General features: G+C 44.6%; 1 long non-coding RNA gene across 1 annotated transcript in view; it reads left to right on the plus strand.

Moving 5' to 3' along the window:
- LOC113633425 (uncharacterized) overlaps nt 1-12604 on the plus strand; it is an 81291-nt gene that overhangs the window by 55460 nt on the left and 13227 nt on the right. The window contains exon 8 of the long non-coding RNA XR_003438195.1: nt 3352-4053. This is a non-coding gene — a long non-coding RNA (uncharacterized LOC113633425). The remainder of the gene's footprint in view (nt 1-3351; nt 4054-12604) is intronic.

Raw genomic sequence — 12604 nt, forward strand, 5'->3', positions numbered from 1 at the left:
AAAAAAAAAAAAAAAAAAAAAAAAGATCAGTATCGTGGACGAGGCAGCAAGTCCTTTGATTCTGGATATGTTTATTGACCTATTGAATGTGGGAGGTGAGAAATGGGGGCGCAGATGACTCCTCCATTTTTGGTCTGAGCAATTCGATGGATGGAGTTACTATTTAAGGGCAATCAGGAGTTCAGTTTTAAACATGCTAAGTTTGAGATGCCAACTGGATATTTAATGATAACCTGAGTCTGTATTTCAGAGGGAAGTTTTGCACTGGAGAACATAGTTGTAGGCTGGTACTTAAGCCTTGATATCGATGAGCTCGCCTAGGAAACGGATGTAGACAGAGAAAAGAAGTCCCATGATTGAGCCCTATTTTTAAAATTACAACTGAAAAAGGCTTTTCTCTCTTATATGGGCGATAGAGTGGGGAATATATAAAGTAACTTCGTTGTCCAACTGTAATGAATAGAAAACTGTCGATGAGAAATGGGCACACTATTTTTTCCCCTCTTAAATTATTTGCATTTAGCTGTATGTGAAGCACACACAGGCAGCTTTCTAATCCTTTATCCCTTTATTTGCATAGTGTTTTAAAGCTTCATAATAAATTCACATGCGTTATTTCATCTTGTCCTTGAAAACTTCTGGGAGATAGATAATATTGGTGGACATCCATGATGAAGCTCAGAAAATAATATCTGAATTATTTACAACAGCCCTATTCGGAGGGCTACCGTCCTAATTGCCATCATCCCCAATGTGCAAGTGAGGAAGTCGAGACAGAGTGAGATAAAGGGATTTGATCAAATTCAAGCTTTTGCAATATGTTAGCAATAGAGCTGGGTTTCGAATGAGTTTATTACAGTCAATGCAACTGAGTGCTGATGACAAAGAAGTGAGTCCCATGCAGCTCTCGCCTCTTTCCCAACCTCCTCTTTCCTCTCTCCTTGTTTAGGGCAGGGCTTCTCAACCTGAGCACCACTGACACGAGGGGCTGGATAATTCTTTGTTGGGATGGGGGGGGGGTGGTCCTGTGCCTTGTAGGATGTTTACAGCATCCCTAACTTCTACCCACTGGATAGCAGCAGGGCACGCCACCCCCACTGTGGTGACCAAAAATGTCTCCAGGCATTGCCAAATATGCCCTGCCGGGGGACAAAATGTCCCTGATTGAGAACCACTGGTCTCCGGGCCCCACTCTGCTTACGCTGGGCTGGGAGCAGCCCCTCTGTCACCAGTTTCCCAGGGCAGCTGAGTGAGGGCGTCAGAGGCTCTGGGCCGCAAGCCCTCTGCCTGGAGCCTCCTGGGGTCCCAAGGCTGGCCCGCTGTGGCATCCCCTGCCTGGTGGGATCGCTGCATGGCCTCTTGCACAAGGCCCTCTCCTTTGCTAATTCCTGCCTCTAAGGAGGTTACCCCTTATACCCTCATCTTATTGCCTCCATTTGCTCTGTTCCCTCCAGTGTCCAGGAAAGAAAGCCAAGGACAGGCCCCGGGTGGCTCTCCTCTGATTCCGCGTCTATTAGTTAAATGAACAGCAAGCGTATGTAGCTGTTAAACTGCAGGGGAAAATGTTAGACACCGGGGCTTGATTGGATTATCTCTGATGAGGCTAAGTCGGGAAGCGGATGGATATTTGTTGGTAGAAAAAAATCCTATCACGTCAATCAAAAAGCATTTACTGAATACCTAACCTAAATTTGCTTAGCACAGATGTGCCACGTCCCACAATGCTAGATGTGACATTTCCACATACCAATAAAGAAGCATGAATTTGGAATGTTACTCTAAGTATCTTATAGTTTTTTTTATCTTTCTTATCTTCCCACCCCCTGGATATGCTTAGATTGCTTCAGAAAGCCTGGCTCCGTGCGCGGATTTTGTGTGTTGCAGTATATTCTATTGGAATGTTTTCTTTCAGACACTTGCGTCTGCCAAGTTGGTGACATTTCCCTCATGCATGCCTCGATGAGTCACCAAATGCTTATTGTTAAGCTGGAGCTTAATTTCTGCCTTGACTAACTCAGCTTCAGGCATCCGAACGTGCACGGACTGTGCTCAGGAAGTGGGTCCAGGTGTGGCTAAGGAAAGGGCAGGGAGATATCTGCAAAGGCAGAAAAGAGGGACCTTTACCAGTTTGTTTTCCGATTTCCATTCATCAGGACAGTCTATTCCTAACGCAGAGCATGTTGTGACTTTGTGACAGAATTGTTGCTCACTCCTCCCTTTTGATTTATTAGTAAGTGATCACCTGGGTGATGAAAAGCCTAGGATATCATTTGGTTGGCAACTTGAAGCACGTGGGAGTCTTCTCCCGTATTCCACTTTCTGGTTTACTTTTTGAATTATTTCCTTATAGGAAGGTTTTCTTTATAGTCACCATGTAAATTATGCGGGTTACTGCTTGGTTTGCTAGATGCTTCTGTATTATTACAGAGTCATGAGCTCCGGAAAAGGTTTAAATAGAGCAGCTCTAGAGCATTTTCCCAGGAGGGGTCTCATTTGGTACTGTGAGGTTTTCAGGAACAGTAACTGTCCCAGTTTTGTCGAAAAACCTTCTCCCCTGTCTATCTGCCACTATAAAGTTTGATAAAATTTCCCACTTTCCCAGCCTCCCTTTAAGCTAGACCTGGTTCAGGCAAATGAGATGGGTGAGGGGATTTCTGGGAAGGATTTTTCCTCATTGATAAAAAGAGTAGTATACAAGGATAGTACTTTCTTACCACCTGGCTACCCACCTGCTTCCTCCCTTTGACTTTAGCCAAGTAAGATGGCTACAGCTGTGACAGCCACCTTGTGACCACGAGGGCTAAGTCTTTCTTCAAGGGAGTTGCAGAGATGCCAGACCCAGCACCATAACGTAACAGGAAACCCAACTAAAATGGGTTTAAACCATAAGGACATGTATCGTTTCCTTCGTGGTAGGTGTTTCCATAATCTACAGCTAAAAACAGCCTAACAACAACTAAAGCTCAGTCTCCAAAGTTCAGAGAGCTAATGCTAAAGCCAAGGGATCTTCCCTACAGGAATTCTCTTCCTCTATGCCTCTCTGACTCTGTATATGTAGTGTATAAAGTTAAAGAAACACAAACTCCGTCTACAACTGAACAATAAGATGTATGGATAATAGTATAGAAAAAGATGTAATGTCAAATTATGTTTAATTGCAAGAATCTTTAAAATTGACCAAATCCAGCCAACAAGATAGCAAATGCAAGACTGAGAGTAGGTCCTACAGATGCAGATATCTATATAACACTGAAGTCTGAATTAAGGCAAAACAATGTGAGAGCTTTGCAACCTTATATTTTATGATTTAAATGACTTAATAATAATTTAATCTGCCCCGGTCTCCTTTAGATCCTCCTCCACCCTGAAGTCAAGTTGTGAGTGAGCACATTCTCTTATTATCCACAACATAACCAGCATAAACTGGGAGAAGCTGCCCAGTGCTCTGAGCCGGGTCCAGCCACTTCCCTTCGGCTTTCTGTATCAAGTCTCATGTGTAGAAAATGAAACTCCTCTCTAACGTTCGGAGCTTTCCTGAAAGGACTCGGCCTTTTGTTCATGTTTTGCCTACATTAGAGGCAAACGTAAAGTTGGTAAAAGGCTTGGGCGTGCAGATGGCATTTTGAATATAATCCTTTAAGATACAGAACCTATGGGATTTGGAAATCAAAATTACGTTTGGACTGGCAGCTTGTAGGCAGTAAGGTTCATCTCAAAGTAATTTGAAAGAGCTGAGATCCTAAGCTGCCTAAATCAGCCTTTTGAAAGGAAAAGACGAGCTCAGCAGGCCATGACTGTGTTACTTCAGCGACTACAAGATGCTCAAATGTGCCAGATCTAAGCGGAGTAACGCACTGTGATGTGTTCAGAGGAAGAATTGGATTCCACAAGACAAGAAAGCCACTGATAGAGACTTTTCTGCAAGTTGATTAATAAACTTCTCAAAGGATTACACCAAAATCAATGGCTTCCTCTAGAATAATGTACAACAGGACGTGAAAACTCCACTGACAGCTGGCAGCAGAATTCATGGCAGGAAGGGAGCTGGTGCAGGTAGGATGACTCACGGGGAACAAGGTGAGCTCTGGAGGGCTTGGGTACTGACTGGTCCTGCAGAAGCCTGGAAGGAAATGGCTAACTGTTCAACTCAAGGGGCACTTTTTGTGCTATTGAATGAGGGTATGAGAGGAGAGGTGGATGGGAGGGAAGAGGCGTGAAGACATGTTGTGAGGCTGAGAAACTATAGAGCATTAGGTAGTCCAAGCACAAGGATGCTTGAAGTTCAACCTGAAGTTCTTTGAGATGTAAACTCTTGTTTGGTCTCCCTCCAAATCTCCAGTACAGTGATCTGATAAACACAAACACTGCCTTTGCGCATGCATGTTTTTTGTGGGATTTGAGGAAGGGGCTGCAACTTACATCTGAATCTGGGCAATGCAGACCAGAGATAACAACCATGGGGTGGCAAGGCAATGAGTAGATTGAAGAGGTGGGAGCCAGAGGGGAGCATAAGAATTTAAAGACACCCTTCCCCCAGCCGCGTTTATTGGAACTGTCTGGAAATCATGGAGAGGGTTTGAGGGCTTGAGTAATACCATCCCAGTACTTGCATTCAGACTTGTGAGGCCCCTATTGGACGGGGAGTTGGGCGTCTTCCTCAGGCTCTTCTGGTCGCCGGTGGGGTGAGCTGAGTGCGCTGTGGCTCTGATGCTCCTGCATCCTGTCCTCTGCCCTGAACACTGGCCAATGCGACCTGGCTTCAGGTTGGCCTTGGCTCATGCGGAGCCCCACGCAGAGCCTCTGCAGGAGGTTAGAAGGAGGGAGGAGAGTGAAGTCAGGGTCTCTATTCCCCTGACCTCCTCCCTCTGAGGTCGCTCTGAAAAAAATGTGGCCTTGTCTGAAGATCACTTGCTTCCTTGTATAAGGGGACTGTCTTTCTTTCCAGGTTTCAATGACCATTCCTTGTCTTTCTACCTCAGCACTAGATGGGTTGATCAACCATCTTCGTTTGCTGGAACTGAGAGTGTTCCCAGGACATGGGATTTTGAGCTTTAAAACTGGGACAGTCCTGGGCAAACAGGGACAAGTTGTTTCCCCTACCCTAGGAATGGTTAATAGCTCCTCTGCTGTTTCTAACTTCAGGTTACTAAATTATCCCTTGGGGTGCCCCTACACCCCATCCCTTTCTTTGTAAATAGTCCTTTTGTCAAACAAACAAACACACTCTCCCTCCCGGAATTATTTTACTCAAGGGCGTTGTCTCTTTTCTGTTGGGACTTGACACTGGGTGTCCATGAATGCTCACATCCTCTCTACTTTGGTTTCTTCTACTGCCAAATAAAAGGTTTACAGTAGAACATTCCCTTACATCTTTCTGGCTCCAACATCATGAAATTGTTGAAAAGAACATCATGATCTTTATCTCTCTCTTTTTAAAATTTATTTATGTTATTTATTTTTTATTTTTGGCTGCGTTGGGTCTTCGTTGCTATGTGCTGGCTTTCTCTAGTTGCAGCGAGCGGGGGCTACTCTTCGTTGCGTTGCGCAGGCTTATTGTGGTGGCTTCTCTTGTTGCGGAGCACCGGCTCTAGGCGCGCGGGCTTCAGTAGTTGTGGTGCACGGGCTTAGTCACTCCACGGCATGTGGGATCTTCCCGGACCAGGGCTCGAACCATGTCCCCTGCGTTGGCAGGTAGATTCTTAACCACTGCACCACCAGGGAAGCCCCGATCTTTATCTCTTAAAATTTTGTAACTCTACTTAATTCATACTGTCATCTTCTAGGAATTCTGCCTAAAGAATTCTTGAGGGCATCCGATTACCAGACCTCAGCTGCGCCCTGGGGGAACTGAGATGCAGGGTACATAGTCCCGGCCCTGGAGAGGGTCATGTGTGGTCTACGGGGAGGGAAAGAGGAAGATGCCAGACTGTCAGCAGATCATTTCAGCACAATGTGCTACATATGTGCTAAACGAGATTTATACAAGGTGTCCTAGAAGCCCAAAGAGGGGTAGCCAACTAAGCCTAGGAGGTCACGGAAGGCTTCCTGGAGGAAGGGACACCTGAACTGAGTTTTAAATAATGTGTAGGGCCCAAGTGTTGGGGCAGAGGTTATGAAAAGGGCAGGCAGAGTATTCCTTGCAGAGGCCTGGAGGAGGCCAAGGACATAAGTCCTAAGAGGAATATGGGAGGATTTTGGGGTGGAGTAAATTAGCTGTTCACTTTGGGTGGAGCCTAAGATGTGAGGCAGGAGATGAGTCTGGAGAAGTAGGCAAGGCCAGATTATAGAGGGTCTGGCAGGCTGCTGAAGGAGGTGACCCTTTACCTTGTGGATGACAGACAGCCACTACATGATGGGCTTTGTCACTAAGCAGGGTGATCTAATATGTAAATATCCAGTTTCTTTCTGAAAATTAAATACAAAGAGCAGCTCTGAACCACGACCAACAAAAAATAATGCGTGTTCAGCAAACTTTCTGAGGTCTTGCTCATACAATGGAACTTGAAATCTGCATTTTTAGTTCTATGAAATGATAACGTGATGCTGCTATTAGGAAAAGTCATCAAGCTCCGCCCCAAAAGCTTCTCTGAAGGGAAAATAGCAGATACTAGGCTTGATAGATTCACCTTGATTGTCTTCATTCCTTTACTTCAATATTCATTTTAGTTCACCCGCTTTTTGAGGTTTTGAGGACAAAAAGCATATCTGATTTATATTTGCCTCACCAGCAAGTAAGACATTGTTTGGCACATAGAGAGGTCAATAAATATTTGTTCCGTGAAAAATGTCTGTTTCGGGCTTCCCTGGTGGCGCAGTGGTTGAGAGTCCGCCTGCCGATGCAGGGGGCACGGGTTCGTGCCCCGGTCTGGGAAGATCCCACATGCCGCAGAGCGGCTGGGCCCGTGAGCCATGGCCGCTGAGCCTGCGCGTCCGGAGCCTGTGCTCCGCAACGGGAGAGGCCACAACAGTGAGAGCCCCGCATACCGCATTAAAAAACAAACAAACAAACAAAAATGTCTGTTTCATTGAGGACCTGCTGAACAGTAAGTACCAGCTGCACTAAGGCCAAGAAGTAGAGTAACAAGACCCAAAGTTTCTGTCCTCAGTACATTAAAGGCTGCGGGTGGACCTTGAATTGAACAAACCAAGTATAAAAGGACATTTTTGTTCTTTTAGTGAAATTTGAATGCGGAGTGGGTATTAGATGTAATCATTATTATTTTGTTAGGTGTAATAACAGCATTGTGGTTGTATGACAAAACATCTTTTTTAGCATGGTAAAATTCAAAGTATTTAGAGTGAAATAACACAATGTCAGGGATTTACATTAAAATATTGTCACTTATGCCTCAAAAAGTTTGTTTAAAAACAAAAAAATATATAAATGACTGCCAAAACAAGAAAGAAAGAAAGAAAGGAAGAAAGAAAGAAAGAAAGAAAGAAAGAAAGAAAGAAGGAAAGAAGGAAGGAGAGAAGGGAGGAAGGAGGGAGAGAAGGAAGAAGTTAGCTGGTTCCAGTCCAGGAGAAGCTTCTAGATTTGAAAACGCAACATTTGCAGTGTTATATACACTGGTGAGTAAATTCATTTTGTGACGGGGCGTGAAAAAAGCATAATTACAGTGTGGGTAGAGACCAAGAAGCATGAATCCCTGAAGATGTATATTTTGCGTCAGGTCTCTTAGGTTCATAGCAAGAGCTCATTTCAAATTGAAGTCACCCTTTCCTGTTCTCTATTTTAGTAGAACAATGTTTCTCACTTCCTCTCCAAGTATAGCATCCTTTAGAAGACACATAATGGGGTAAGACACTCTCTTGTGATAACTTGGTTACAATAAATAAAAATGATCTGGGTAGTTATCTAGAGATGATGCTCCTTGGCGGCTAACGGTGTGACCCTGGTTACCGACAATAATAACATGATTGTTTATTTCACAAATTCATGAAAATCTTATGGAGTATCTACTCTGTCTTGAGTGATGCCTTAGACATGGCAGCAGAAAACAGGACAAAGTTCCTGCCTTCATGATGTTTACATGCTTGAGGACTATGGTCATAGCTTACAACCAGCTTTTGTGTATGGGATTGTCTTCTTGGCTTCAATCTTGAAAACAACGTGGTGAGGTTAGCTGCTGTTTATACGACCTTCCGTTCAAACGTAAGGGTGGGTTGGCTCACGCCTTGCTCATGGTCACGCTAATAAATGGCAGCAAGTATGATTCAAACTTGGATCTTCTCACTTGGAGTCCAGCCCTGTCCCCAGCGCACCACAGGCTGCTCTTTCTTATGTTGCATCTGTGAACCAAAATGCAATGCAGGTGCCACGTGCACATGGCTGGATGTCTGGGAGGGGGGAGCAGTGCCAGCTCTTCTGGCCACAAGCACACGTTCTACTTGGAGCTGCTCTGTGGTGCAGCTCTGAGGGCGGCTCTGTTAACTACCAGCACATTGTGACACTTCAGGGGAGATTTTCTGTTACCAGTTAATTATCACTTACATTTGTCAAGAAGGGAAAAAGCGCCTCTCACATCTTATTTTAAAATATAAAAAACCTTGGAAAAGTTTGAGGGTGATTTGCTGCTCTTGCAGCACCACAGGCGGCCCCAGCCAGACCTGAAACAAGTACTGGCAGAAGGGCTGTCAGTGTGGTGCCCCTGAGGCACGCCACGGGGGTGGCGATCCCAGACCGGAGACTGCACACCGAATAAGATGCAAAAACACTGGTGAGTGCCTGGGAAGGGAAGAGCGAGGATGGAAATGGAAGAGATCTCAAAGCAATTAACTGGAAATGATTTGTACCCAGAAGGGTCGCTGATGCCAAGAGAATAAAGCCAGACACAAAAGACCACATATCGGAGGATTCCATTTATGTAAGATATTCAGAACAGACAAATCCATAGAGGTAGATAGAAAACAGATTAGCGGTTGCCAGGGGTTGGGAAGCAGGGAGGAAGGATGGGGATGCAGTCATGGGTCCTTAATGGATACAGATTTCCTTTTCAGGTGATAAAGATGCTCTGGAACCAGATGGTGGTGAAGGTTGCACAATACTGTGAATGTACTAAACGTCACTGATAGTAATTTTTATGTTAGGTGTATTTTACCAAGGTAAAAAAAAAAATATATATATATACACACACACACACACACACACACACACACACACAAACTTAAAAGAATCATCTTACTGGTTGGTTAATCTCAAAACTATTATAATTTGGCTATATACCTGTTGAGTGGTCATCCAGATTTTACCAGTATATCTTCTCTGAGAAGAACATTGTCATCTCAAAAGTAAGCTTATTCCATTTTAGGAAGCCTTGATTGTTAGAAAGTTCACTATTAAAGTGACTTAAAAATCTACAAGAGCGAGAGTGAGAGAGAGAGAGAGAGAGAGAGAGAGAGAGAGAGAGAGAGGTTGCCCAGTGATTAGGATGAAAGGGTATCAGGTACCTCAGACATTTCCCCCATTTATATTTATATCTGTGCCTTGAGAGACTGCAGTTGCATTTCTGGGCAAAGGGCAACGGTCTTGCAAAGACAGCTGAGTGAACGTGTGCTCCAACCTAGAGTGGAGTTGCTACATTTTGGGATGCAGAAGTCTGTCTGGGGTTACTCCAGACCTTGGACTGTAGATTATTCAAAATCTAACTTTATGGAGCACTGCACCTGACAGACAGGAAGCTAGGAAAAATTTCAGAATTTTCTGTTGGAAGAAATATACTCCCATGCTTGTTTTAAGATGAGAAAATATGTTCCCACCTGAAAAAAATGCATGAGAAAAACCACATTACCAGAAATGTTATGGGTTTTATAAGCAGATCTACAATACAAAGTCTTTAAATGATGAAACCCCCAAGGACTTTGATTTGACTTATTTATAATTTGACTTATTTTATTTATTTATTTATTTTTTTGCGGTACGCGGGCCTCTCACTGTTGTGGCCTCTCCCGTTGCAGAGCACAGGCTCCGGACGCGCAGGCTCCTCGGCCATGGCTCACGGGCCCAGCCGCTCCGCGGCATGTGGGATCTTCCCGGACCGGGGCACGAACCCATGTCCCCTGCATCGGCAGGCGGACTCTCAACCACTGCGCCACCAGGGAAGCCCCCAGCTCCCTTTTGTGCTTCTTACAGCTCCTCTGAAGTGCCCTCCCTTCTACGCGGTGCCAAAGAGCTTTGTGGCAGAACAAAGGAAGATGTAACTTTTGTCCCTGGGAACTAGCGCTGTTTTTTATTTTGCAAGCCCTGCTTTTAGATGGTTCCCAGCATACGAACATTTGAACAATGTCTTATCTTTTATCATCATTGCAGCGGAAAAATACTAGCCTGAGGCTGTGGGCTGCTTAAAGCTGTCAGAGCCTGCCCACCTTTTGTATTTCGCGATGACATGATGACATTAGAAGCTTTCTGCCACCCATACTCAGCTCTGACTCAACATGGGAAGAATCCAGAAATACCAGAGCAATTCAGGAAAAACGGAAGAGCAGCAAGGGAGAAGCCAAGAGGAGAGGAAGCTTTGTTTTAGACCCGGATTGAAGGAGACGGAACCAGGTTAAGACACAAAGGATGTGAAAAACATTTATCTTCCCCAGAAAGTGGTGAAAGCTGGGGCACACAGGACCCACGCAAAGCTCCTATTCACGGAAGCTTCGAGGCCTACGATTTTCTCTAACTGTGGGAGGGGCGGGTGGTTTGAGATGAAGGAGAGGCCCAGAACACAGTGTGATGGTGACAACTTTGCCTCTCCCTCCCTTCCTGTGGATTGATTAGGCAGGCGGGCAAATCGGTGTGCGAAGAATAGGTCTGCTGGATAACAGCTGCGTCAGTGACACGTTATGCAGTTCTGCAGGCACATACTGATCTGCAGTCGCAGAGAAATGAAATTATATGAGGCCAAGGGCTCTGCGGTACCAGCTTCAGGGCTAAGCGTTGGCCTGGCCGCTCTCTGCTCCCGGAAGGGTTTTATTTGCAGTCTGTCTCACAGCCTGCAGTTCCCTGCTGTGCCCTCCCTTAGCACGGAGGTGGTGTTTACTCACTCAGGTGAAGAGGACGTTTTAACTCTCCATCTTCTCCTCCAGCGTGCAGTATTGATTTTCTGCTGGAAGGAAGGAAGAAAGACCTTTTTTCAAAGTACCTTTGGAGGCAGAGTTGGAGAAAGGACCCGTATTCAGGGAACGTGGAATCTCTTTCTCAGTTGCAAATTGTGTTTGTGCAATTTACTAGTCATAACAAGTTCATGTTTCACTGTTAGTTGTTCAAGAAAAATCTAACAGATTGAAGCTGCTTCATCCCTTGATTAGTCTGAACAAGTTCGGATAATTAGCTTGGCTAATTAATGCCTATGTCTAGTGTGCAGTTTCAGTTGACATATTCTGAAGGTCAGTGCCAGTTCAAAAATGTAGAAATAATTACTCCATAAAACTGGGCATGAGGCATAGTTCCATGGAATTTCACCTTGAATATGCAAATGCTCTCCCTTTTGAAATGTGATTTACAAAAATGAGGAGTATTTGAAAATTCTCCCATCTGGAAATGCTTTTTTTTTTTTTTTTCAGGAGTTTATGGAAACCCTGATCCTGCCTTGCAGGTATAAAATGCTTTCCAGTAACATCTAATAAAGGAAAAAAATTAACAGAGCTATCTCTTGCTCTAAAAACTCGGGTATATAGTTTGCTGAATTTGTCGTCTTGATAAAGCAGAGAATTAGTTTCTTATTACTTTGAAATTAAGCGCTCACGTTCAATGCCTCCCCATCGCTTCCCAAATTAAGTACAGATTCCCCAGCCTGGTTTTCAAAAGGCCTGAACCACATACCCAACCTCTACAGGCCAAATGGGAGATTGCAACGTACTTTTATTAAATATAAATACCACAAAATACTGTGCTTAGGTGTCGGGGAAATTCCGGAGGCCATGAGTGAGAGGAAAAGACAGGAGATCAAAGGAAAACAGATTTATCGATTCATTGATTCCTTCGAGATCTATTTCCTGAGAAGTAACCTAAGGAGATGCATGGTGAATGGTACTCAAATGAATCATCAAATGAAAAAAATGTCATTAATAAGTTAGTGGCAGCTGGAGGTGGAAATACTAATTTACTCTGCAGCATGCCTTCTTTGTTTTGGAAAAGACCAACTTTGGTGGTGCCACGTAGTTATTAAGATGTTGGGCAGAGAATTCCCTGGCAGTTCAGGGGTAAAGACTCTGTGCTTTCACTGCCGAGGGCCCGGGTTCGATCCCTGCTGAGGGAAATAAGATCCCACGAGCTGTGCAGTGGGGGCCAAAAAAAAAAAAAAAGATGTAGGTCAAATGTGGATTGGGACCAAGGAGGGTTCTTGGAGGAAGGGAACAAATCCCTTGGCGTTGAAGTTTAATATTCTGTGTCTGATGGGTTGAAGTGACCATGATTGAGGACAGCTGTTTATAAATAAAGATCTCAAGAGGAAACTCACTTTAAGGAGGAAAGCAGTCTAGAGTGGTGGCCAAGGCAGCGCATCATTAGAAAAAGACACAGGGCATCAGGGCATGGCTGATGCTAGAACACCTCTTGGCCAAGGAGCGTGTGTGTGTGTGTGTGTGTGTGTGTGTGTGTGTGTGTGTGTGTGTG

This window comes from Aethalodelphis obliquidens, unplaced genomic scaffold, assembly GCF_003676395.1.
Source record: "Aethalodelphis obliquidens isolate GAN/ISIS:26980383/991018 unplaced genomic scaffold, ASM367639v1 scaffold39, whole genome shotgun sequence".
In the NCBI taxonomy this organism is placed as follows: Eukaryota; Metazoa; Chordata; class Mammalia; order Artiodactyla; family Delphinidae; genus Aethalodelphis; species Aethalodelphis obliquidens.